We start from the raw sequence: 27,710 nt of genomic DNA, 5'->3' as shown, positions 1-27,710 counted from the left end.
ACTGGGGAGAACAGTTTGGCAGTTCTTCAAAATGTTAAACATGGAGCTACCACATGACCCAGCAATTCCAGTGTTAGGTAAATATTCAACATATACGCAAAAGAACTGAACACAGGGATTTCCACTGACACTTTTATGCCCATGTTCACAGCAGCATTATTCAAAATAGCCAGTGTGGAAACAACCCAAACATCCATCAACTGATGAACAGATAAACAAAATGTACTATACACAGACAATATAATAGGATATTATTCAGCCATAAAAAGAAATGAAGTACTAACACATGATATAGCATAGATGAGCTTTGAAAATATTTTGCAAAAAAATAAGCCGGACCCCAAAGGACATACATTGTATGATTCCACTCATAAGAAATATCTAGAACAGGCATACGAGACAAAGTAGATTAGAGAGTGACGATGGATGTGGGGAGTTGTTACTTAATGGGTGCAGGTTTCTGTTTGGGGTGGTGACAAATTTTAGAAATGGTTGCACAACATTGTGAATGTAATTAATACCACTGAACTGTACACTTAAAAATGATCATGATAGCAAATCTTATGTTATATCTTTTTTACCACAATTTTAACAAACTAAAAAAAAAATGGACAAGCTAAAAATACAATTGAGGTGCTAATATTTTCTTCTCAAATTCCAGTGGGTGACCTGGCATGCGCCAGGGCTGGGTAGAGGCAGAGCTTCCAAAGCCAAAGCAAGAATTAGTGAATTGAATGTGGGATAGAGGGAATATTGGGGAGAAAATATACGAGAAAGCCTACAGCTCAAAAAGAATTGTATTTTTTTTTTTTTTTTTAAGAATTGTATTTTTAATTCCAAAGGAAAGAGGACCTCATTCTGTAGCCTTGGCATAGAACTAAATGCAAACCACCTGTGAGTTCTCGCCATCCCTCACTCCACACACTTGCACGTCTGAGTCACTGCAAAAACACCAGGAAAACCCTCTTCACTTCTCCTGCAAAGCATCCATTCGAATCTAGCTCACTCGGTGTGAGGGCTGAGGTTCTACCTTACAAAGCAGACTGTGCTTTTTCCATTGTTTTACCGTCTCAGGTAAGCCCCAAGTCCAATATAAAATACTCCTTTTTAAAGCTGTTTTCAAAGTCATTTTCATCACTTTCCCCCCGCCTTGGGCTCAAAAGGATCAATTATGGGGAAAAGTGACAGGAAATAATAAAAAGATGAACAGCTCAACATCACGAAGCAACTCTACTACCTATGCTTGATGTGTCAAAATACGAGGCTGGCCCAGAACTAAGGTCATCAAAAGGAAAACACACACGAGTTTGAGGCCTCGGCTGACGTTTCAGGAGGCTGAAGGCCGTGTTCAACACAGAAATGACAGCGCGAAGGGCACGGTGATGGAGCAACTTGGTTCTGCACTAACACACAGCACAGAAATGTCCTACATTCAGCATCGCACGGTTTCACCGTAAGACAGGCACCTGTCGATTGCCGGATTGTTTACTTTAAAAGCTGGACTATTTTTCTAGTAAAATGTAAGAACTCAGCCTTAAAAGAAAACTCAAAATTGAGATATGTTAGACTCCCAGGACCATCTGAACTTTCATTTTCTGTAGATTAATGACGGAGCAACATGAATTAACTGCTGCTTTCCTTTGGCAAATCAGCTGAAGCTCATGGCTTCAAGGACAAACATGCTCTAAAACTGCAATGCAAAACTGTTGATTCATATCCTTCAAATCTCTCGAGTGACTGTACCTTATAAAAAATAGCTCCGTGACTCTCAAAGTAATCCTTTAGAAAGAGCTCTCGTCTGAAATCTGTATTTCAATACCATCAGAGTGCAAAGTATTCAAAAATCTACATAAAGACTGCTTCTAGGACTTCCCTGGTGGCGCAGTGGTTAAGAATCCGCCTGCATTGGCAGGGAACACAGGTTCGATCTCTGGTCCGGGAAGATCCCACATGCCGCGGAGCAACTCAGCCCGTGCGTCACAACTACTGAGCCTGCGCTCTAGAGCCCGCGAGCCACAACTACTGAGCCCGTGTGCCACAACTACGGAAGCCCACGCGCCTGGAGCCCGTGCTCCGCAACAAGAGAAGCCACCGCAATGAGAAGCCCGCGCACCGCAACGAAGAGTAGCCCCCCCTAGCCGCAGCTAGGGAATAGCCTGCGCGCAGCAACGAAAACCCAATGCAGCCAAAAATAAATAAATAATTTTTTTTTTAAAAAAAAAGACTGCTTCTAAACAGAATTCAGTAAATTATATTGGTGTCATGCGTGGGTGCAGGATTGTGAATATGTAGGTATCCATACAAAAGAAACCATCTTCCAAGTTCTTCGTGAAATTCTAATTGCCTTTGCCTGTTATTGCTACTGTAGGAAAACCTTCCACTGGTAATTCAGTCCTACTATGAAATCTTGGCTTTTAAAAGATGAGTCCTCCAAACGCAGAGAAACATATGAGGATTCTTGTTTAAAAGCGTTCCGTTTTAGTTCCAATGCTGGTATTGTTTCAAAACTCTTTTCTCAAGGCCCTCCAGCATGCTATATGAAAAAAAAGTTGCCAAGCTGGTTTTTAACACATCTTCACAGGACTGATAAGCAAAAGTTTACTAAAGCAGTTTGGAATAAGATAAACTCAGAGCCATTCTGTAAGTTTTCTCAAATTCAGCAGCACTTTTTAAATGGAGGGTTGTTAAACAAGCCATAAATTCCCAAAGCTGTGAGAGAGAAATGAAAGCATCTCTCCTTTGGTAAAATACGAATCCACAGCGTCTTTGGAACTGCAGCTGACATCCTGTTGGACTGAGCAGCTTGAAACCTGTTTTGTGGGTATTATGAATGAGTGCAAACAGTAAGGGGTTGTGAAAATAAATTTTCTAATGGGGGAAAAAAGTGAACAGCAATAATGTCTCTAGTCTTTCTTGTGAATCTTACCTATTTAACCTTAAAATCGTTCTATTTAACCGTGTGATCATTGACATGCTGATAAATTTAGAGGTTCTTGCTCATTTAGAAGTTTTTTGGCTGTTAATACCCATATTTTCATAAATAATAATAAGATACATGCCACTAGGAAAACTAGGACACCAGCAGTAAATATTACCTACCCCTCAGTGTGCATCAAGAGAATGCAAAACGTGTACAAAACTCTATACACGCCACAGAGTACACAAAACAAACTCTGGAGACCCTAGGAAATTGTGTAAATTAGATTCTGTAAATTCTCATTTTAGCTCTTTCATTTTACACTCAGAGCTTCAAGAAGACTTTAAAATCTGTGTATCAAGATGCTAGCCATAATGGAAAAGAATATGAAAAAAAAATACATATATGTATAACTGAGTCACTTTGCTATACAGAAGAAATTAATACAACATTGTACGTCAACTATATTTCAATAAAATTTTTAAAAATTAAAGAAAAAAAGATGCTAGCCCAATTTCTGGCTTCTTAAAGAAATCTCAAGCACAAAATTGCCTTTTTCCCCCTGTACTCTAACTTCACAAATAGCTGCTGAAAAGGATGTTCTCGGGCAAGCCCATCCCGCAGATGGGCCATCCATCTACCTGCCATCTCTCACCTCTCACATGAGTGCTCTAAGGGTCTGCATTTTATACCATCCTCTCTCACTCACAGTTTCTTGGGTACCTTGGGTTTCATTTTCTGATATTTTTAGAATACTCCCTTATATTCTAAATGAAGTTCAAGGCCTAGATTCCATTGCATAACAACGTGAATGTACTTAACAGTACTGAACTGCACACTTAAAATTGCTGAAGATGGTCCATTTTGTGTGATATGTACTTTACCACAATTTTAAAAAAAACAACAACCCTGATTCCATCATTTTCTACTGTTGTTTGGTAGGGGTAAAGTAAAAGGTCAACGAGAAAAAAGCCCCACCTTTGGCTTCTGCAGGGAGAGGACGCTACTCCTCCAACCTCCACCATCAATTTTAATCATTAGTGTCTGCCTGCTAGCCCACCAGACATGTAATAACACGGACGTGAGAATTTGTCTCTTTATAGCTTACAAACAGGAAATGAAAAAAAAGAGCAAATGACAACTTGCAGCCGGATAATCAGCATCTGGTTAACTGAAAGTGACAAAATGCTTGCTGCTGCTCAAAAGGACAGACATTTGTTTTTTGTGACAATAAAGCAATGAGATACACAGATAGAAAAGTATTCCTTGAAAAAGGTGTGAACGGTCATCATCTTTTAGAAGTCCAACCCTGAATTTCTGACTATCCATTCTCTCTAAACTGGACTGGTTCTCTCTAAACTCTAGACTGCTGTTTAGAGCTTACAGCTTGCCCTGCCTTACCTCTGACTACTCAGCTCCCTTGAAGAAGATCAACCAAATAGTCTCCTCCCGAGAATATTGCCAAATACCATGCCCGGGGTCTGCATATCCAAAGGTACAGGAAGGGGTCTGCCCAGGGCCCGGTTTATTGCATCATCTCGACATACTTCGATGGACGGAGTGTGAGTCAGCCCCGAACACAGCGCTTCAACCCCAAACCTCCTTCCTACCTAGCAGGGCAGAGCTCTTCTGACACATCCATCCAGGCTTCCAAACCCGTGCTAAATTTGGAAAGCAGCAGGTCCTCTGGATATAAAAACAACTTGCAGCATTGCCTATCAATGGCTGTCCATCAGATACAAAAGCACAAGAACAGGTTGAAACCAACATGTGAAAAGGAAGAACTCTTGCTCTCCTGGGGAGAGACGGGAGGCTCTGGGGAGATCTCAGAGAGGGGAGGCTCCGGGGAGGTCTCAGATTGTAGAACAAACTGACGGAGGCACTGGTTCCCCAAGAGGAATCTGTATCAGAGTGGCCTGTAATGCTTATATAACACACAGCCTACCAGCCCAGGAGATTCTGATTCAGTGCCTATGGGGAGGGACCCCTTAATCTGTTGAGCCGGGTTTGGGAGCTACTGGGTAAAGTACTTGGGTTACCACAATGCTGATTCAGTAGATTGGCTCTAACTAAAGCCTCAGGAATGACTACCTTCTTGTGCTTTACAAGGAAGGAGGAGAATCTTTTTTTTTTTTTTTTTTTTTTTTTTTGCTGCACGGCCTGAGGGATCTTAGTTCCCCAACCAGGGATTGAACTTGTACCACCAGGGAATTCCCAGGAGAAGTTTGGAATGTATACATATGTATATAGGTATATATACAAATTCTAATCATGCATGTACCCTAAAATTCGTCCTTTGCCACCAAGTTCAAATTTAGGACCAATAATCACTTACTTCTATGTAGATGACTCACATCTCTACTTTCAGCCAAGACCCATCCATCTTCCCTAAATCACCTAAACCCAGCTGCCAATCACGGCTTCCAATTCCACTTCTGAAATCAACCCTTCAATTTACCTTAAACACTGGTTTCCTGCTCCAATTTCTGTTGATAGTAGCACCTGCCAAGGCATCTAGATTTAAATCCGCAGTCACCTTGGATGCTTCAGGTCACATCCAAACACTATAAAGTACTGTCAATTTTCCGTTTATAAAAACTCACGGGACTTCCCTGGTGGCGCAGTGGTTAAGAATCCGCCTGCCAATGCAGGGGACACAGGTTCGAACCCTGGTCTGGGAAGATCCCACATGCCTCAGCTCAGAGCAACTAAGCCCGGGCACCACAACTACTGAGCCTGTGCTCTAGAGCCCGTGAGCCACAACTACTGAGCCCGCACGTCACAACTACTGAAGCTCACGCGCCTAGAGCCCGTGCTCCACAACAAGAGAAGCCACTGCCATGAGAAGCCCAGGCACCGCAATAAAGAGTAGACCCCGCTCGCCGCAACTAGAGAAAGCCCGCGCACAGCAACGAAGACCCCATGCAGCCAAAAATAAATAAATAAGATAAATAAATGTTTAAAAGAAAATAAATAACTCTCCAAGCATCGCCTTCCAACCAAGTCCCACTGATACAACCCTTGTCCAGGCCCAGGCATTCAAGGTCCCTAACTGGTCTGTCCCTAAACCTATCATTCAAATGACAAATTTCATACTTGATCCATCTCCAATAGCAAAGTTGACCCATTCAAATTCCCCAAATGTACCCCTGCAACTTCCTGCCTCGCGGCTTATCTTCCTTCTACCACTAGGAATGTCTTTCTTTCTCTAGCTATTAAAATCGTGTACACCCTGTATCGCCTAAGTTCAAGTTCTACCAACTCCCTCGGGAGCACTTCCTGATGGCTGCCACCTCACAGCTACCCTCCCAGGACACGCCCAGCACTGCCACATCTGAGCCTTTGCTAAGTAAGGGTTTGCTTTTACCTTCCCTTTCACCCTCTGCCCTCTGCCCCTCCCTGGAAGTTCCTGAGCGCTTAGCGACTGACTTTTCATTGATAGTCAATTGTACACTAGCTGTCTGGCAACATCTCCCTAAAAAAGAGCAAACCCTCATTCTTACACAGAAGCAATACAGGTTCACTGCTAATATTTCAGAGAATAAATAGAAGGAAAAGAATGTTTTTAATCTCTCATTCTACTTCTCAACTCATTTTAACTTTCATCTATGAGTCCATCATCTCTTCTTATGCATATAGGCACATATTTTTTCCTGGTGTCTTCATTTAACTCCTAAACTGTTAAACTTCTTATATTTATCATCTAGCTGTAACCACCCCCAACTAAAACATATTAGACTCAGTCTTTTTAGGAACATGAACATGCCTCTCTCCACTGTGTAATCTCCACAGTGCTTAACACGGTTCTAGACAAAATAGGTGGCAAAAATGTTTAAAGCACATGTTCACTGAAAAAAATATTTTGGGGGTAGCAGTGAGTAAACGGTTACAAATGCATGGTCCAAAATAATCTATGTGAAAACCTGCTACACATAGGCGATTTCTTGAAAAGTGCCCCCCGAATTATGTAACACATGTTTTAAATATACAAGAACACACAATATTAAGGACTCTATTGTTAATCCTTTCTGAACAGATATTTATTCCTTAATTTAACTTGCTTTATAAATCTGATTTATAACTAAAGTGAAGATCACCCTATACAGAAATGTTTCATGAATGCAGAAGAAATTGAGGCGTGGGGAGAAGGGATGGGAGGAAAAAGGAAGTCTGCCACTTCATTTTCTACTTAAATTTTCAATTCATTTCTATAGCAACAATGCTGGTTTGAACCAAGATTTGACAGTCTCATTATCTCACACAGAAGGAAATCATGCTCCCTAACAGGGTGACCAAATCTAAGATCATGAACGTCTTCATTTTTTTTCAAGTTTCCAGAAAAGTTATGCATAACTCTGCCATTTTCATTCAAATGCAAGACTATCCAGCGTATGGAATTGGTCCGTTTCCAGCTTCAGCTGTTGTACAGTTCAGGAAAACACCATAAGCGAAAATAAAGACTCTTGCCAGTTGAACTGAAGATCCTCTATCTAGAAAGTAATAGAAAAAGTCCAGTCTACTACCCCAAAGCAGATCACGCATTATTATTCTTATTCCCATTTTACTGAGAAAACACAGCAAAGTTAAAAAATAAAATAAAAATAGACTAGGGATGGTGAGATCTCCACAAAAGTTTTCATCACAAAATAACCCCCTCTTTTATATATAAATGTAGACTATGATTCAATTTACCGAAATTCAACGGACCAGTTTTTGCTTCCTATGAATATAGACTCTTTAATGCAAAATGCATCTCAATTTAGTTTTCTTTACCTAGGGTTGCTTTGGAAACAGAAATTGACATGAACTGCTAAGTCAGCTAGCTTTTCGGCTAACCCTTAGGATCTCTCTAGAGGATAACACACCCCTTCTGGCTTCTTGAGCAAAACTCCAGCAGTTTCTTCGGAGCCTGAAGCTTCATGGCTTTCTGGGCCTTGGTTCCGCAGCCCTAGCCTGCACTCTGTAACTGAGGTCTCCTGGACAAAACCAGCAGAAGGAAAAATGCGACAACTCTCTGGAAGGGTGCTCAAGAAGGGTTTGGGCTGCAATGCTTCGCAGTCTCATTGTTTACTGTTATTTTTTTCCTTGACTCTGCTCGTGTCACCAGCATCCAAACCCAAAGCCCATCGCTTTAAAATCTGGATCCTCCCTCTCCTAATCACATGCTTGGGGTGTGAGGTGCCACTGGGGTCTGGAGGGAACTAACTGGACTGTTCTCACTTCTCCTGCTTTGAGGAGGGCTGAGTTTGGGGGGTTTTGCGCTGCTTTTCTTCTCCTTTTAATAAAGGCCTTTCCATGTTTGTTTCTCAGGCCTTCCTCAAATACAAAACTGTCACTGTCCCTGTCCCCTGCTTCTTCCGACTCGAAGATACCAACTTCAAAGTGAGCGTTTGTTAAGAACTTTGGTAAACTTATGGCAGCCCGGGCCTGCATTTGGGAGACTCAAACTCGAACGCGAAAACGTTGAATTTATGTTCTCTGAGACGGTAGAAAAACAAACAAACAAACAAACACGAAGCAGGGCAAAATCCCGCCTCCTCGCCAGCTTTCCTTTCACGTCTTGGTTCAGTAATGAGAAAAGTGAATCCACTCCCTAGTGCAACTGCAGCCTCCGCACCGCCAGGCTCACCTAGAACATTCACTGCATCCTCGCATCCAAGCCAAGCTCGGTTACTGAGGCAACTAAGTTTTTCTTCCCAAAGGGTCACAGGGAAACACATCCCTCGGGATCCCCTGGTAACCGTCCACCGATAATGCTGGGGAACCACAACGGCAAGAGACTCGCTTTCCAAGGCTTGCGCGGGCCGCCGCTGCCGGCACGGGGGCGGGGGAGGAGGTGCGTGCGGGTGCGCAGCGTCCAGTTACATTCCTGACCCACTTTCGCATCCCCTCCCTCCCCTCCTCTTCCTCCTCCTCCCGGGCAGGCCGCGAGGGCACCAGCGCCCCGAGAGCCACCCGCGAGCTCTCCCTAGGCCGCCGCGGGCGGGGTGCACGCGGCGTCGGGCTCCGCGGGGGACCGGGAGGGAGGGGGAGGAGGGAAGGAGAGGAGGGAGGAGGGAGGAGGGAGGGAGGAGGGAGGGAGGAGGGAGGGAGCCCGCCCGGGAGGGAGCCCGCCCCCACCCCACCCCACCCCACCCCCACCCCGGCTTCCCCTGCGCGGCCCCTCCCCCGTCACATGGGCTCGCGAGCACCTGTTGGCGACCTCAGCCCCTAGCGGAGCCCCTCCCGCCTGCCTGGCGAAAACCCCCGCGGGAGGCGATGGGAACACTGCCCGGTTCTCGCTCTGCAAACCCCGCTTCGCCCGGGGAGGGCGCGGGGGTCGGGGGGCGACCCCTACCCAGCTGCTCAGCTTTGCAAAGTGCGAAAGCGCCCCGGCCGCGCGGCCATCGGCTGGAGGGGATCCTACCCGCCCTCCCCCCCCTCCCGCTTCCCCCTCCCTCGGACTGAGCGGGGAGGTGGGGTGCGCCCGCCCCCAGCCCGACTCCGCTGGAAACCTGGGCTCCTGGCGGGCGCCGGGCGGGGATGCTGCCGAGTCCGGGCCGGGGCGGCGGGGGCGAGGGCAGGTAGCGGGTGGTGACGGGTGGGGTGTGTGTTTCGAGTCGGCGAGTCCAGGAAGGGGGCGGGAAGCTGCCGTCTCAGCTGCAACTTCTGAGCGTGCAAAGCAACTCAGCAACTTTGCCTGCGCCGCGCCCCTCCCCCGCGCCGCCGGCCGGGCCGGGGGCTGCGCTGCGCCTGGGGCCCCGGCGACGGGCCCGGCGGGGAGCAGATCGGGGCGCAGGCGAGCGGGCCGGGGGCCGGGCCCGGGCTGCAGAAGTGGCCCGGCCGCCCCGGGGGTAAGACTGGGGAGCGCCGCCCGGTCCCGGCGCCGCGCACGCCCCCCGCCGCCCCCACCGGGCCCGTCGCGCCCGCCGCCGGACTGTGCGCCGGGAAGGGGGCGGAGGATGGCGGCGGAGCCATGGAAACTGCCGGGTGGATAAATAAGGAGAGGGCCGCGCGGGGCCGTCCCGGGCTGCCAGCATCTCGGCGGCGGATGCGGCGCCCCGGGAAGCGCGGCCGAGCTCGCACAAGTGTCCCTCCCGCCCGGAGGGAGGCCAGCGGTGGAGACCGGCCCCCGGAGGGGAAAGGGCTGCGAGGTGGAGGGCAAGGCGAGGGTGAAGGTGACCCGGGCCTCCCGGGGTCAGCGGCTGTTTGTTCCGGTCCCGAAGGACGGCGCGAGGCCCCTGCCGGTCCTGCCAGCCCGGAGGCCTGGGGAAAGCCCCAACTTCGCGTCCAGAAAGAGGGACTCGTCCGGTTCAGGCATTCGGAGGGGCTGAACTTGGGCATCAGGGGAAGATGGAGCGCCTGGGCCAGCCTGGGGTGGGACACCCCGGCCCCGAAGCGCTGCCCGCACCCCCTCCGGAGGCGGATTGGCAAGATGGGGAAGGATGGAAACGGGCTGACATGTGTCGGGCCCTTGCACTCCTGCACTGGGAGCCTGCAGAGCCCGGCCCAGCGCCTCCCCCTTTCTCTGGAAGCCGATTTACGAATCTTCCAACCTCCCCCCAGCACTCACAAACTTCATCTGACTCACTGTGGAGTTACTGATGCTTTACGCCCAAACCTATTGCTTGGGAAGTGCTAGGGATTTTAATCGTGGGTTAGGAAATTGAGTCACTTCAGGGTGTGGGGCTTTTTTTTTTTTTTTTTTTTGGCTGTGCCGGGTCTTAGTTGCTGCATGTGGGATTTGTTCCCTGACCAGGGATGGAACCCGGGGGTCCCCTGCATTGGGAGCGCGGAGTCTTAGCCCCTGGACCGCCAGGGAAGCTCCAGGGTGTGGGGCTCTTGAGAGGCAAAGGGGTGGCTTCGGGTGAAAGTCAGCTACCTGTCACCCCGCGGGATGATTTAATTACATGACTTCTTAATTTGAAGAACTTTACAAGCTCATTGAGGACAGCTGGACAGTTAGATTCTGATGTGAACCTGGAAGTTACTTTTTAACTGAACAAGGTCCCTTTTGCACCAAAAACGAGTGAGCAGTACAGTGGTCCCTTGGTATCAGGGGTATTGGTTCCAGGAACCCCCGCCAATACCAAAATCCAGGTATCCTCAAGACTCACGTAAAATGGTGTGATATTTGCATATAACAGATGCCCACCCTCCCCTGTACTTCAGATCACCGCTGGATTACTTATAATACCTAATGTAATATAATTATAAATAAAATAAACGTTCTGTAGATAGTTGTTGGCCTTCAGCAAATTCAAATTTTGCTTTTTGGAAATTTCTGGAATTTTTTTTTTTTCAAGTATTTTCTATTCGAGGTTGGTTGACTCCAAAGGTTACAGGGAGGGCCAATTATCTTTTTTTTAACTTCAAAATTTTTAGTTCTTTTACTTCTTAATGGGAAAAAAATAACCTTTTACTGTCTTCCTCTGGAATAATTGTAAAAGCTCTAGGCTAAAGCATAGCTTCCAGAGTGTTGCATAGAACACTAGATCCTCAGTATGTCCATAGGTGATTGAAAAAAGGTTCACATTTCATCTATTCCAACATGCACATATTTTCAAATTTTGACATCTCTCATGTCCAATTTGGTAGCATCACTGAGGCCTAGTTTAACTGGAACTGTTTTTTTAGTGGGACATGAAATTAGGAAGTTTGAGAAATGCTGAGTTAAACAACTATATTTGTTATACAACCAAGAAATGCAACAAATAGCTTTGTAGCAAGGCCTTTCAGAGTCTTCTGTGTGCTAAGGTGTTTGTGAATCACCAAGAAGAGGTTATGCAGACTTTCCTAAATGTACCTGTCCAGTCACTGGTTTTGTGAGCATCATTGCTGAGGACTCATATTCCTTTCAGGAAATGCTGCTCTAGGGGTTGTCCCAGATTGGAACACAGTGAAGGGGAATGTTCACATTTCAAAACTGTGCCTGAGGATAATCTGGAATCTTTAAATGATAAACTAAACTTAGTAACGTAACAAAAAAGAAACAGCCCATTTAAGGAAATCATAGGCAGAACTGTTCCCATTCAGCTGTAGTAGAAACTGAATCAGGAGCATCTTTTCATCTAATTCAGGGGACATTTAGTTCATCAGAAAATTCAGGTATCTGATACATACAGTTGCTGTTACACTACCTCCTGCAATCTTTTGGTTTGTGGAAGTTAATAAAGATGGCTTATTTAAATTAGACTGGCACTAAGCTACTAACCAATTACTCCAAAAAATTCCCCTAAAATATCATTACTGAAAAAATTAAAAATGGTGATGGGTACCTAGAAGTGTAATTTTAATTAAAAAAAAAAAAAAAGAAGAAGAAGGAAAGAAAGGCATATAAAAATTTCCAAAGAGAGGAAATTTAACATAGGAAAGAAAAAAAATGCCTATCGTTCATCCCTTAACAAAGGTTAGAGGCAAGGTTGGACTTTCATAAGTGAATAAAATATTCTACTTGGAATGTTTCAAATACAAATAATAACACTGAATATTTTTCAGTATGTAATATAAAAGGAACATTTTCATAGACTAACGCATTCGCCATACAATAATCCTGCAAGGTAGATGGAGCGGTCACTTACCCTCAGATTGCAAACCCAAACATTCATGTGTGTAACAAGTGTCTATCAAGTTCCTACCAGGTTCTAGACACTAGGCTTTGATGATAGAAAGATGAATATGAGAAATTCCCACTCTGTGGAAGTTTACGTCTGGTAGAAGAGATGAATAAGTAAAATAAATAATTGTAATACAGTATAGCATTGAGGCTTAGAAACTAGGTTAATGACTTACCCAAGGAAACGAAGGTCAGGATTTGAGTGGTCTTATGATTTCATGCTCTCTCCTGTAATAGACATGCTCTCATCCTTGCAAACAACATCATGAAGTTAGAGTATTTGAAATGAATTAAACATCAAATCAAATATGTTCAACCTTAAGAGCCAGAAAGAAATGTAGGGATTACGTAGGCTAACCCACTCATTCCACAGACTTAGAAACTGAGACAGAGAAGAAAATGGATTTGCTCAAGATTGTATAGGTATGTAATGACCGAATTAAGACTACAATCAAGGTTTTCTGACTCCCAGGTCTTTGCACTATAAGATGTTGCTCTCCAGTAAGAGGTGGCAAGACAAGTCTTAGTAGAGCCTGTCTACACTGTTGAACAGTGTGTGGGCCCATCTCAATAAAGGCCCAGGGTGATTGATTGTTGAATCTGTGATAAAATACCCCATGGCTAAGCACTTATTTAAAGAAATATTTCTCGGAGGAACTGCAAGGGGATTTCAGCTATGTGAGTTCCTTAAAAACAGCCACGATCCTTAAAAGTTGAAGATGTATTTGATAAAAAGTAAATATGGGACATTTGGGGAAATTTGAACACTGGCTGACTACGTATTAGAGAATCTCAAGGGATTATTGTCACTGGTTTAACCATGAGTGGATTTGTGATTGTGCTATTTCAAAAAAGGAGTTCTCGTGTCTTAGGTGTATATTGTGAAATATTGCACTGAAATTATATGATGTCTGGGATTAAAATAATCCAGTTTTTTGGGGGGTAGGGGCGGAGAGTAAATGAAAACTCTAAATCCATATGCTGAAACTAGGAAGTATATATGTGAGAGTTTATATTACTATTATCTCCACTTTTGTGTATCTTCAAAACTTTCCAAAATAAAAAGATTTTTTGGTCTCTACAAAAGAAAAAGTTGTTAGTCCTCCTCCCCCAACCTCCACCCCCAAGAAAAAAAAATCTCCTCCTAATGTTGAAATACCTTCCTGTTGTAAGTTTCACAGTTATTTTTCCTAACAATTGAGTCAAGGTTAGGGAGAAACATGATCAGTAGTTTTAATTGCTGACATTTGCATAGGCTAGCACCTTATAGTTTACAAATGATTTACATCTACACAGATCTTCCCTCACATTCATGATTAGTTTAGGCCTGAAGTTGAAAGGCAAAGGATCTCAACTCTGTTCTCCTCAGAACAATGCCTGAAGCCCTGTCTGAAAATGAAATTTTCTTAACATTTGTAAATGGTAGTAAAAATTCGAAGGATTTCCAGGAGCACTGAAGCCAGGCACATGCTGAGCTGCTTCTGCCTGGCAAGAAGACTCTTTTCCTTTTCATTTTAGGTACACAGAAGGGGATGTGCTCCGATGTATTTCAGCCAGTTAACGTTCTTCCCAGGGAATATTAAGTCAATCCCAAAGCCACATCACCGTGGAATCTATAGTATTATGAAGGGCCTCTCTGTGGCTAAGAGCGTGTTACTATAAGATTTATAGAGCTGGTTTATAATACTCGATTCTTAATTGTATGGGTAATATATTTAAAACATATGTGGCAACTGCAGTTTTGGTTCTGTTTTGAGTGGCTTTGGGTTCTTTCCCCGTTCTATTCAATAAGGTATATCTGTATCTGGAAACTATCAAAATATCACGAAGACAACACAACAAATGTGGTTAATTAAAGGGGGTGGACACCATGGAGGTTATAAGCAAGATCACTGTCATTCAATAAATATTTTATTGGCAATACTTCTTGTTTTGTGGAGAGCTGAAAAACTGTAACATGGGTGGGATTTCCAAGCACATCGAAATGAAACTAATTTCAGGATGAGACAAACTTCATGTGCTCAGATGTTTAGGGGAAAGTAGTTTCATCTCATCTTGCTTAAATTCCAAAAACACTCTAAGGAGGTACTGAGCATCCCATCCTGCTCTCGGCTCTAAGTCAGTGGTTACCAGTTGGTGGCTGAATATGCCCTCGGGGATACTGAATTATTGCAAGGGATGCTTTATATGCGTTAGATGTTTTCCATAGACTGAATAAGAAAATGACTGGCATAGAAAAGTACTCTGTCCAAATGTACGTGCTTGTCATTAATAAACTACAAATTTATTTTAAAAGCTTTTCTAAATTTACAGTATCACCTCGTTCTTATGTATCTTTTAAATTAATGAGTAGTAGAAGTACAACTACTATCTTATATTTGGAAGGGGGCTAAAAAGGAGAACCAGCTCTCTAGGTGAGAGGCTCTTTGTCAGTTTGGTAAAGCAAATTCTCCCTCTAGCCTTTCTCTATGTAACACATAATACTTTTTTGTTGTTGTTTAATTATATAGTATATGACACAAGAGAGGAAATGGCACCCAGGATGATTCAATGCACTCATCTGATTTGTTTTATCATTTGGTATCAGAACTGGAAGTTCTAGGCATACCTTCTTTGCCACTTTTGTATACTTACCTAATAAACTCACTTTTGTGTCCAAAGCCAAGAAAAGTTTTCACAATCTGTGCACACCACTGGACCTGAATTACCCAGGATATAGCTCTCTGCAGGAACTTTTTACAGTAATGGAAACTGCAAATTGGGTGGTTCTCGTCAGAAACACAAATGTTGCTCAGAATGTCTTGGAAGGCTCTTAATACAGAGTAAATTTTTATGTTCTACATTTCTGTACTTGCTCTTTATCACTTTCCCTCCCTTTCTTTCTTTCTTAGACTTTAGTCTTGGATTATTACAGCAAGCAAGCAGATGGCATCGTTGCTGAGTGGGGTTCCAGGGTGAAGGATGATACGCTGAGCTCCCAAATCATAATCGGAGGCGGGATTAGTTGGAAGAGTCTTATTTATTAACAAATCCTCCTCATTTCATTTATTCTCCCATAATTATTTGCCACTTACTAAGCCCTTACTCTGCGCCTGGCCTGTTATGCTAATCTTCACAACAACCCTACCCAGCGAATACTCTTATTCTTTCATTTTGAAGATGAGGAATTTGACACTTAAAGAGGTTACTTTATTTAAGTGACGGAATTAAGATTTGAACCTAGATCTATGACTCCAAACCCTTAACCAGCACAGACGACTCACTTTCCTCCTCAGAGAGGAGTTTAAACTCTTGTGGGGCCTCCTTACCAGCTCTTGGGTCTAAAGCCTTAAGCACCTGCCTCTTCTTATCTTTAGAAAGGCAAGAATTGCTGTAAACTGAACCAAAATAACGACAGCTGTTTCCTTGGACCATCCATCATTAGTTACTTCTTCCTTCATCCCTTCCCTAATAGTAGGTTAGTAAGTGGCTTAACTGTTACCAAGATCGTCTGCACATTCTATGCACAGATGGCACTGAGCTAGTTATGACTTAACCTAATTATTCTGGCCTTTCTAACTTTTCACTTCTAGAAATAGTCATTAAAAAGGGGGGAGATTTTGAAAGACTTATTTAGGTCTTACTACCTTAAAGGAGAGGGAAATTATTTTCAAGGCAAATGAGTCCTCGATTTCCTGCAGAAGGGGAGATTATTTATTATTTGTCTAAGTAGAAGTTAATTAAGAGGATTTGCACACAAAAGCTATTAAGTCAGTAATGGCCTGTGGAAGCTGAACGGTCCCACTTTTCGACACATATGGTGGCTAAAAAAAATGGGCCATCTTCTTGGTCGTAATTCATCCCTAGCCTCTCTTGTGTGTCTGGACGTGGAACTCACTCTCTCGCCTTCTAAACTCTTCTCAGGAGTTTCAGGTCGTTTTGCCATTGGCTGAGGACTGTATCTGATCGTCTTTTTCAGTGTACCTCTTATTTTGAGATAGATGGAGGTGAAGCCTTTCTAAACACCCCTACTTTATTTTTTTTCTTTTAATATTTATTTATTTATTTGGCTGTGCCGCGCCTTAGGAGTGTGGAGTCTTAGCCACTGGACCGCCAGGGAAGTCCCACCACCCCTACTTTAAATCCAATAGGATTGTCTACCAGAAATAAACTCTTCCCCATCTCTTACTAGGAAGACAAAAACCAAATATAGGCAGGAGGACGGGCTGGCACCTCATAACGTTTTCCGTGCACGGCATACATCGTCGGCACTCCCTTGGTACAGAAATAAGAGGAAGCCACTCACGTCTGGGAGTTGGGAGGAAGGGCCGTGTCTCAGCAAGGCCAGAAACAGCGGTTTCTGGGTCTGAGGGAGCAGCCCTTCGGAGAGCAAGTGCTAGGTGTCAGATAGCAAGCCCTGCTCTGGTCCTGGGGGGGGCGGTGTGTGGTGGGGCAGGCTGAACAATGGCAAGAGCAGAACCCCGCCTCTCAAAGCAGCTACCATCCCTCAGCGAGCCGAAGGGCTGCCTGCTTTATGGAAACAGCTGAAAATACAGCGTGAGGTTAGGCCCTGAGAACTGGCCGCCTGCCAGTGGCAGAGAGAGAAGCCAGGGTCTCCCATACAGGACACCAAGACAGCAAACTGGGTTTCTGCACGCCTGGGGCTTAACATGCCTGCCTGCCTGCCCGGGATTCCAGCTCTCAGCCCTGCCTTGTGGAACGAGTGCAACTTTTTAATACTGTTTGTCCTGTTGCCCGAATAACAAAGAGATGGATCCAAGTCAAAAGGTGTGTCTGTGTGTGTGTGTGTTTCCCGCTTGTCGGTTGGTTTACAGTTGCATTTTACACTGTGCCTGTACATTTCATGTTGAAGAAAAAGCAGTATTTCGAACCACGAATTCAGTTGCTGAGAGACAGTTTGCTCTGGCTGTGGCTCTTGCCCAGAGGAAGCAGGTTAAACCCTTGTAGGCTGTATGTTGACTTGTTAATACTACCCGTGTCCGAGGTAGCAGGCTCTGATGGGTCTCAAAATAGAGCAGACACACATGGCTGATAAGATCCCAGTGGGCAGAGGTAATGTTACACCATCTATGACATAACTTCTAGAATAATCACTGCTGCCCTTTGCTCCAGAATCCAGCTCCAGCACCTTAAAAAGTAGAAAGTCCTCAAACAGTTTGGGGCTTAGTGTGTGTGTACTTTCCTTGAAGTTGGTTAAACTTCCACTCAGCCTTGGAAGCTGATAATAAGCAGCTCACAGCCTTTGCTTTTCTTTCTTTTCCTTTTTTTGCTTTAGAGGGACAGATCGCCAAACAAACTTTCTGGTGGCCGTTAAGAAGGACACAATTCTTTGCCGAAGCACGTGCCAGCATTTTACGATGCACGGCACACAGAGGAAGCCGTTGGCACACACTGGGGCACAATCGGGTTCCTGAGCTCGAGGGACAAAGAATGTGGCTAATTTGTGCAGACGCTGCTTTAGAATAGTGATGGGGGAGGACACTCATTTAAGGAGCAGGAAGTCAGGGCATCTCAGTACGTTGATTTTCCAGGCTGAGTGACGCTGGTGAAGGAAGGGGAAAGCTCCATCTCAAAAGAAACTTCAGTATCTGCTGACCCCGGGGGGCCTGATGTCAGGTATCTTGCCCCTTCCCAGAAAGACCTGAATCTCCATGCCTGCTCTCCTGGAAAGCGGCCTCTTGGTGAGAATGTACTCTAATATTTATAGAGGAAACCAGGAAGTGGGGAGTCACAGCCCTGGCTTCCTGATCCGGCTGCTGACTCACGCTGTCATCTTTGAGGCCATTTCCTTCATTTCTCTGTACCTCAGTTTCTCAGTTAAATGAAGGATGGAAATGGAATTCCCCTAGAGGCATTGGGAACACCTAATTCATGTTTATGCTTCTTCGAGATAACTGGGATTAAGAGGTCCTAGGACTGCAAATCATCGTTACTTGGAAGATTACATCTTTATGGTCAACTCTAGGCATACACTGAATAAATGGCATTCAGTCTTAGGGGTCACCTTCCTGACTCTCCACCTATCTACTTCATGACATCCCCTCCCCCTCCTTTTCCACATTGACCTCGAGTTATGTCATTTGCAGGAAGAGTTGTTTCTAAAAGGAAGGAGACTTTAATTTCTCTTTGCTTGTTCCAGAACCTCGTAGCCCGTAAGTGCAGATGAGAGACAGAGAGAGAGGCTTTGGAGGAAAGGGCTGGCTTGCTGCTAAGGGCACCTCATTCAGACACAACCCTCCATGTTCTTTTAAGGAGTTTTGGTTGTCCCTTTGTACTTGATTTTCTTTTCCCCTTTCAAAGCGTTGACTTCATTGTTTGGCTAGGGTGAATACATCACTTCCTCTTTGGGGGGGTCTGTGTTTTGTCTCCTGCTGGGTCTGAAATGTCATGTAATTTGTTGGGTTTTGCTAGATTAAGTTGGGGGTTTGTTTGTTGGCTGGTGTTTACAAATTGTCAGTGGTCCCCAGCACCCTCGCCAATTCTCCCTCCTGACGAATGATGTGAGAGAAATTTGCAGCCTTCAGCATTTACCAAAGAGATATGCCTTTGTCGTTACTGCTCCCCTGGATCTGGTGCCTACAAAGGGAGTTCCCCTGCAAGGGCAAAAGACCAGCAAAACTCCACACAGCTGTTATCTTTTCTTCCTGCTGTGAGGTCAGCCTGCTCTGCTGCTTTGCTCATTTTCCGAACTTCATTGACGAGCCGCTCTCCAAGCCTCCCATCAAGAACAGGGTGCAAACCTCAGGTTTTTTTCCTCTTCAGATGTACCAACCTTTCTGTGGTTTGTCATAGTTTCTCTGCTCTCATAAGTAGATGTTGGTAGATACACTTGGAATTTATTAACTCATTCCCCAAGCTTTATTTACTTACCGCCATGTGCCAGGCACCCTAGACGCTGGGTGTGTGATAGGAATTAAGACTGAGTTCGGCTCTCTGGGAGCAGGGTTGGGGGCATGGCAGGGGGGTGGAGGTGCAAGTGGTGATGGGGAGGGTTGAGAAGAACCCACAGACTCATAAGTGACAGGGCGAGGAGAAAGATTTCTGAAGGAGCCTGGGAATTAGTACTTATAATATTCGTCATATCGATAGCATGATAGCATTATTTATTATAACAGAAATGCGTCCCTGGGTGCTTACCATGTGCCGAGCTCTGTGCTAGGTCATCTCTTTTCATCCTCACTCAGCCCTTCGTGCTAAGTTGTATCCTCATCCTAATTTTCCAGATGAGGGAGTAGAGACCTGGGAGGCTAAATCCGGAGTGCAGGGTTGCTAGCTAATTTCAAATTTAGGCAGTGAGGCTGGGCTGTGCAGAGAAAGTAAAGCTTGCTAGGGGCCCTTTTGGTCCGGGCCCTGCCTGTACCTGGGACAGCACTAGAGATGAAGTCCTCTCCCCTGAATATCCCTGGAAAGAACCTGTTTCTCATGTTCTGGGAGGATGTTGGGTGGAGATGCTGCGTTTTGAGGCACATCGACGCCTTCGGTACTAGGCCCCTCTGAGACCCTGCTAACTCAGGAAGGCCTCAGAGAGCTCTTGTTGGACTTAGGGAAAACTTTGGGCAGTTCTGCCAATCCAATAAGGGGTACCTGCTTACCAAGGGACTTTTGGGGTGATACCAGCAGCTGAGTACTCCCCCTTTATCTATTTATTAAAAGAAAAGTCTTTCTAATATACTTAAGACTATTAAGATTACTGGGTACCTACACCCCAGATGAGCATCCCTGACGCTGATGTGCTTGCCAAGGTCATCAACCCTGTCCTTGTCACTATATTCAACGGCACATCACGGTTCTTATTTGACCTGCAGCATAACTTGCTGCTGACTGCCATCTTTTGAATGAGTCTATTCTCTTGATTTCCTGGTCCTCTTCCTCTCTCTCAGGGCAGTTTGTTTGCCTCTTCAGTGTTGGTGCTGTCTGAAGACACGCTCTCTGGTCCAGGGCACCGTGGTTTTCAGAGCTCATTTATTAACAGGGCCTTGGCAACCAGCTTGAGGGGAATGGCTTCCAGGCCTCTTATCTCCAGATTGGATCTTTTTTCTAAGGTGTGGAACATATACCCATCAAGTTTATGTGGCTCACAGTAACTTCCAGCTCAGAAGGCCCAACACCAAGCTTGTCCTCTTTACCCCAAACGGTCTTCTTGCATCCTCCCTCTGGAACGGGTACCACTGGTCACCCGTTTGTCTGAGCTAAGGGACTCGGTGCCATCTTTGATTCTTCCCTTTCCCTCTCTCCACAAGAGCTCTTCCTGCAACAAGTTCTGTTGCTTCTTACTCTGTAATCACTCCAATCTTGTACTTTTCACCGTCCCATCGCAACCATCTTAGCTCATGCACCGTCATCATTTGGCGGCTCACCTTCTAATGGTCTTTCCTGCGTGAATTCCTCCTCCTGCTAATCTACTCTCAGCCGGGCAGCTAAAGTGAAATTTCCAAAATGCAAATCTCATGATGTGACTCCCCTACTTAAAGCTCTCCAATGGTTGCTACTGCTCTTAGGATCAAATGTAAATGCTTTAACAGGGCTGATAAGACCCTATATGAGCTGGCCCCAGCTTTCGCTATATTCCCTCACTTCACACTCATAATTCTCCAATTTAACAAGCTCCATCTTGCCTGTATAGTCTTTCGTATGTGCTAATCCGTCCGCCTGGACTATTCTCCCCTCTCCTCATATGGCTTCACCTGGTCTTATGGGCTGAATTGTGTCCTCCATCTCCCCCCACCCCCAATTCGTATGTTGAAGTCCTAACCCTCAGGAACTCAGAGTGTGACCTTATTTGGAGATAGGATCTTTACAGAGGTAATCAAATTAAAGTGAGGTCAGTTGGGTGGGCCCTAATCCAATATGACTTGTGTCCTTATAAAATGGGGAAATTTGGATACAGAGATACGCATAGAGAGAAGACGATGTGAAGACACACAGGGAGAAGATGGCTGTCTATAAGCCAAGGAGAGAAGTCTGGACCAGATCCTTCCGTCACCAGCTCAGATGGAACCAGCCCTGTGCACACCTTGATCTTAGACTTCCAGCCTCCAGAACTGAGAAATAGTAAATTTCTGTTTTTTAAGCCCCCCAGTCTGTAGTCCTTTGTTACAGAAGCCCCAGCACACTAACACACCTGGATAATTAATTCCTGCTTATCTTTTAGATGTGAACCTAGTTATCACTTGGCTTTGACCTCCTAGAATGGCCAGGTCAGCCTCTTCTGTGCTCGCCTGCACCTCCCCCTCATTGGTGCCTCATTCTTTCTATTAGAGCACAGGCTGCTCTCAATTAGTTGTGTTTTTTTTTTTTTTTGTCTGTGCTGCCAATTAGCCTGAGCCCTGCGAGGGCCAGCAGAGAATTATCTTACATACCATTGTATCTCCAGATCTTTGCAAATGATAGGGGAGAGGCCTGTATCAGGTATTTACTGCTGCATAACAAATGACCCCACAACTTACTGCCTTAAGACAACGAACATTTATTACGTTACAGTTTTTGCGGGTTGGGAATTCGGGAGCAGCTTTGCTGGCTGGTTCCCTCTGGAGGCTGCAGTCATGATGTCACCAGTCATCTGAAGACTTGACAAGGCTGGAGCTCCTCCTCCAGGAGGGCTTGGTCCCGTGGCTGCTGGCAGGGGGCCTCCAGTGCTCACCCCCCCACATGAGCTTCTCCAAATGCCTGTCTGAAGGCCCTCATGACGTGGCAGTGATTTCCCCCAGAGCGAGTGTTTCAAGAGAAAGAGCAAGGAAACCGGATGCCGTGTGTGTCCTAATCTCAGGTGGACCACGATTTCAGCCATGCTGGCCACATTGTATACATTAAAAGTGACTAAATACAGTCACATGTGACGGGAGGAAAATTAGCCTCCACTCTTTGAAGCGAAGAATATCAAAGAATTTGTGGACCTCTTTTTACTGGCACTTGTTGAATAAATGAAAAGATTTTGAATAAATGCGATTTATTTTGCAAATGCAACCAATACCAGACTCCCCCATTCATTGACTGAGCCAGATATTCACTGAACATCCCCTACTGCATTACTTCCTCTGGAGAAGAAGGTTGGACATCCCCCCGGGAGAGTGGGAAACACACAGCAGAAGTGGCACTGAAGCTTCATCTCTCAAATGTGTGTGTGACAAAGACCAAGGGGCCACGCTACCCCAGGAGCCCTGTCATCGCTGCCCTGATCTAACTCCACCCAGCTCCATTGTTTCTTTCTCTCCCATCCCCCCGAGCTTCTAATAACAGTCCATTCTTGTTTTTATTTTCTGATGTGTATTTTGGAGTCCTTTTCACGATGATCTGTCTCGTATCTCCTCAGATCATTGGCTCCTGGAAGACAGAGCTGAGATGCATCACGTTTAGCGCAGAGCCTCGTACACATTGGGCGCTGAATAAATGTTAACAGACTGTGTAGGTCAATGTGCCATGTATGAGCCTATGCACTTAATAGTCGCTTCAGTTTACACAGCACAGGAACTGGTGCTGCTGTCACGGCTGGGGGAGTTGGAGAACCACCGTGGCCCTCTTCCTGCCCCTGGTCCTGTCCCTCAGGCCCCGTGTCAAATGTCACAACCTTGACTCCACTTTTGATAGGTTGCCAGCCTCTGGCACAGCCCTTTCTACTTTGTAATGTCCCTTTGCACAGATTGCCTTGTTTGCTTCGCCAGCAATCCCTAAGACTCAGGGAAGTCAGAGGTTTCTGGAAAATCAGAATGGAAGAGCTACAAAATGGTGGAAGAACATTGCTTGGTCAAACATCTTCAGATCGTCCTGCATTTTACTCGGTGTCTTAGAACAAGGTGGTGACGAGTAACAGAACAGGACTTGGGGCCAGGGCAGGCTCCTGACTTCTACCCTGGGCTCTGTCGCTCTACTCAACAGGGAGGCTGGGAGCTTAAGGGCATGGGCTCCGCAGGAGGACCGTCTGGGTGCACAGCTCGGTGCTGCTACTGCCTAGATGTTTTATTTTATTTTATTTTAAATTATTTATTTATTCATTTATTTACGGCTGCGTTGGGTCTTCGTTGCTGCTGCACGTGGGCTTTCTCTAGTTGAGGCGAGCGGGGGCTACTCTTTCTTGCGGTGCGCGGGCTTCTCACTGCAGTGGCTTCTCTTGTTGCAGAGCACGGGGTCCAGGCACTCGGGCTTCAGCAGTTGTGGCTCACGGGCTCTAGAGCGCAGGCTCAGTAGCTGTGGCACACGGGCTTAGTTGCTCTGCGGCATGTGGGATCTTCCTGGACCAGGGCTTGAACCCGTGTCCCCTGCATTGGCAGGCGGATTCTTAACCACTGAGCCACCAGGGAAGCGCCCCCCCCCCCCGCCTAGATGTTTTAGGTCTCAGTTGGTCATCTGTAAAATGGGAATAATAATGGCACCTACCTCATGGGATTGTCGTGAGGCCTAAATGAGATAATCCATCGGGAACTTAGCCTACGACAAGTGGTCAGTAAATATTAGCTGTTATTGTACCATCCTGGCCTATATTTTATTTTAGGCAAATTGAAAAGATTCCTTATTACCCACGTTGGCTGAAGATCTACATTTCCTCATCTGTATATCCTAAATCAGCAGCCCCAAATGATTAAATACATATATGTGTGTATATATATTTAATAATAATATATAATAATATAATATATAAATATAATAAGATATAAAACACATATATATACATATATATTTGTTTCTCTGAAGTAGAAAGCTTAATAGGAGCAGTCTGACAGTTTGATTAAGGTGGGGTGTGTGTGTGTGTGTTTGTGCATGTGCGTGCTCACGTTCTATTTTCTTGATATTTTGCAGAAAGTTTCTTACGTTCAGCTTTTGGTTATGACACTGTGTTGGTGGAACTACTTCTGTTAGATCAACTGATTGGAGTCTCTCTGAGAGAGAGAGAGAGAGTCTTTTAGATTTTGCCTGACCCTGGCAAAAACTTAGGCTTGGACCGAGATTGGATATTTGTTGCATGAGTCATGGAGAGTGAAAGGTGAAAGGATGGGGCATGTTCTCCTGAACTATTTGGATAAGGAAAGACAGAAGGGAATTTTCTTCAGTGGGTATCAGCACCTGAGGAAGAAGTCACAAAATAAGGCAACAATTCCCAATTTGGGGGAAGTTTGTTGTCATGTTGCTTTCTGTTTAATTAATGACTCCACCCCTGCCAATATTTTTCTATAATTGAAGCCAATTAAGGAAAATTTTATTCGAGGATAGAACTACATTACAGGTCCCAAAGATGATGATGGAAATCATGAGATTTATTCAGATGAGGCCCAGGAATCTTGGGTACCTTCTCCCCCAGGTGTTGTACCAGGTGTGACTGAAGTTCGCTCCCATACCAACTCACCTGCTACATTGCCCTCCTGAAGCTCTTTCTCATGCTTCATTATTTTCCCAAGCATTGGTGTTTTTTTTTTCTTTCTTTTAATTCTTCCAAAAGGAATTTGTCTTTTCATTAGAAAATAAAATAGCTACTTCATTTTGTAGGAATGAAGTCCAGCTTCCTGCGTAACTCCAGTAACTTCCACATAGACCTTAAATTTCCTTCGATTCTCTTATCCCCATGCAGATAACTTAAGACAGAAACTTCAGATATGGTCCCAGGCAACAAATGGGTTATTTGTGCCATAGACCGACCAAGGGAAGGAACCCTAATTCCAACTTTATTTTACTAAGGAAATTTAGAGATGGTGGCGAGGAGGGCGGGGACAGTGGTTTATTTGTCTGCTTTTAAAGTGCTGAGAGGCTCTTTTCCCCTCTCCTTCCCCTTTATCACTGGGCAGTGACTTTTCTTTTGCTGCTTGCGATGCCTCCGGGTGGGTCCTGCGCACTCCCTTCTGAGCCACAAAGGCAGTAAAGGCAAGGGCTGATGTTCCTGAAAACTCTAACGCACTTGTTCGGGAGGAATTTTTATGTTGAGACTTCTGCTGAGTAACTTTTGTTGTGTTTTCCAAGTTTTTGCCTTCCTTTTGTTTCGTAAGTTCTGGGTCTAGATTCCAGAAGTCAGATGGACCTGAGTCCATCACATCACATCACAGTAGAGAGGAACAGCGCAATCCAGGGCCCACGATTTGGGCTGGGGGCCCTCACACGCGCATGCGTGGCACCCAATAATCGTGTGAGTGTAGTGATGAGCCTGAACTCCTGCCTGTGTGCCTCTGACCGCCTCTCCTTACTGGAGGGGGCCAATCTCTCCAGTTCTCAGGGCACCTTTTCTTGGTTTTCCTCTCTGAACTCGATCATTTCCTTTTACATCCTGCCCCATCCTGCAGCTCTTCATTTCTCAGATTCCGGCAGCCAAGGAGGAAGAGGATACAGAGCCAGGAGGGGGCAGGGGAAACTGCTCAGAAAACATTGGCCGAGAGGGCTTCGAATTCAGGGTCAAGGTTTCACTTCTTGTCCTTCACAGACAGGCGATACTGAGCTCAAGAGAGCTGTTTGCTGCAAGGGGGATATTTTTTCAACATTAATGTGTTCCAAAATGTGGGCTGCCTCAGAAGCAAGGCCCTTGTGTATAAACTCATCAATATTGTTCAAAGCACCTCCATGTGCATGGCAGCTTAGAGTGTATCTCCCGATGCCTCCTTTCCAGAAACACATGCCGAGCCTGTAATTCCCAAGTACCAGAAAATGAGGAGGAAACCCACACAAAATGGAATTGGAACACACAGAACAGATACGGAGCAATGGCACCCCAACATAGGGTCACAGGAGTCATGCACATTTTATACCAGAATGGATCATTTTTACAAAAGCAAAAAAAACTACATAACACTATCAGAATCTTTAAAGAGGCATTTTGTTACTTTTCAGTGATTTCTTCTTTGAAAGCTTTGTGTTTGTGTGTTTATTTTCCTCTGGGCAAACATCTTTTGCAGGGTGTGTTCATTCACTAGGTATGAATGAAATGCTTTATAAGAGAATTTCCTTACTGGCAGGATTGAAAGATCACTGGCCTTAGAACCATATAGACCTGAATTAGAATTGGCATTTTTGCTAGCTGTGTGATGCTCAATATATTTCTTGACATCTGGGAACTTCAGTTCCCTAATTGTTTTAAAAATGGAAAGTGTGGTTTATTATATTTAAGATCGTCCTATAAGGCACCTTCCCTAGTTTTTGAAAAGGGACCAACAATATCTTCCTTTCCAGATTGTCATTGTGAGTCAACGAAAGAGTGAATAAAAGTCGTCAGGGGCCCCAGTAATTCTTAGCTGATCTCAGTTCCCTTTCTCTTTGTATTTATTGCACCTGGATGGCAGGTGTCCCCTCTAACCCTCCCTGCGCCACCACCCCCAGCAATGCACCATGAGCTTTATTTTGGGGCTTTTGAATTACTCTCTAAGAAACAACTTACTGAATTACTTGGCAAGGTAAAATTAAATTCATAAAACCAACAACTTCTTTGGTTTGTATATATTTCATCTACTACATAGTAAGGCTTGCAGAGAAACAGATGACAATAACAGATGTCTTTGCCATCAAAAGCTCTTGGTTTATTTGACTGAACCGTATGAAATCTTGTAGGACAAACACAGTGGAATGTGAGCTGTTTCATAAGGTTCGACCTGATGGTTGGAAAGAGAAGGGGGGTGTTTCCAGCTGAGGACCGGGGAAGGCTTAACTGAGCCCAACATGGCACCGGGCCCTCAAGCGGCCACCCCTCTGAGCATCAGGTTCACGTAATAGGAGGACTCCAGCATGATGGCTGTGTCCACACACTTCCTTCCGAGCTGCCTGCTCCCACTGACTTCTTGCGCTCAGCTCTCAGCATCCCAGCCTGGCCTTTGGGACGGGTCACTCAGATGTGGGCACTGACCTTGGTCCTCTCTGCAGCTGGCTCAGGCTCCTCTTCTCTCTGGACCGTCTTGGGAAACTAAGACTCCTCGGTTGGACTTGGCCTCAGAACGCCTTCCTCAAGTCACCCATTTGGGTATGTGGAGTGCCATTTTAGCTGCAGAGACAATATTTGCCAAGGTGGGGAGGGGATTGGAATATGGCCTGTGATCCAGGCGGGCAGCGGTGCAGGGTCCTGTCTTGGGACAAGTCCCATGGGACCCCTCCCTGATCTCTGACTCAGAACAGGGTCTCCTCTCGGTGAGATGCCCTGCCCTTGGCATTGGGCCTCCTCAATGCTGGACTTCCCATTGCCTGTTGCCACACTTGCCACTGACCATCTTCTTCCTCTAGAGAGGGACTCCCTCCCTCCCT

The 27,710-nt window shown here is 45.3% G+C and overlaps 1 protein-coding gene across 1 annotated transcript in view; it reads right to left on the bottom strand.

Annotated features, from left to right (window-relative positions):
- RREB1 (ras responsive element binding protein 1) overlaps window positions 1-9,627 on the bottom strand; it is a 173,227-nt gene extending 163,600 nt beyond the window's left edge. Inside the window, exon 1 of the mRNA XM_059937862.1 lies at window positions 9,412-9,627. The gene's annotated coding sequence lies outside the window, so the exon portion shown is untranslated. The remainder of the gene's footprint in view (window positions 1-9,411) is intronic.
- Between the last annotated feature and the right edge of the window lie 18,083 nt (window positions 9,628-27,710).

Source organism: Balaenoptera ricei, chromosome 11, assembly GCF_028023285.1.
Source record: "Balaenoptera ricei isolate mBalRic1 chromosome 11, mBalRic1.hap2, whole genome shotgun sequence".
Classification (NCBI taxonomy): domain Eukaryota; kingdom Metazoa; phylum Chordata; class Mammalia; order Artiodactyla; family Balaenopteridae; genus Balaenoptera; species Balaenoptera ricei.
This window is presented reverse-complemented; position numbering and strand designations above follow the sequence as displayed.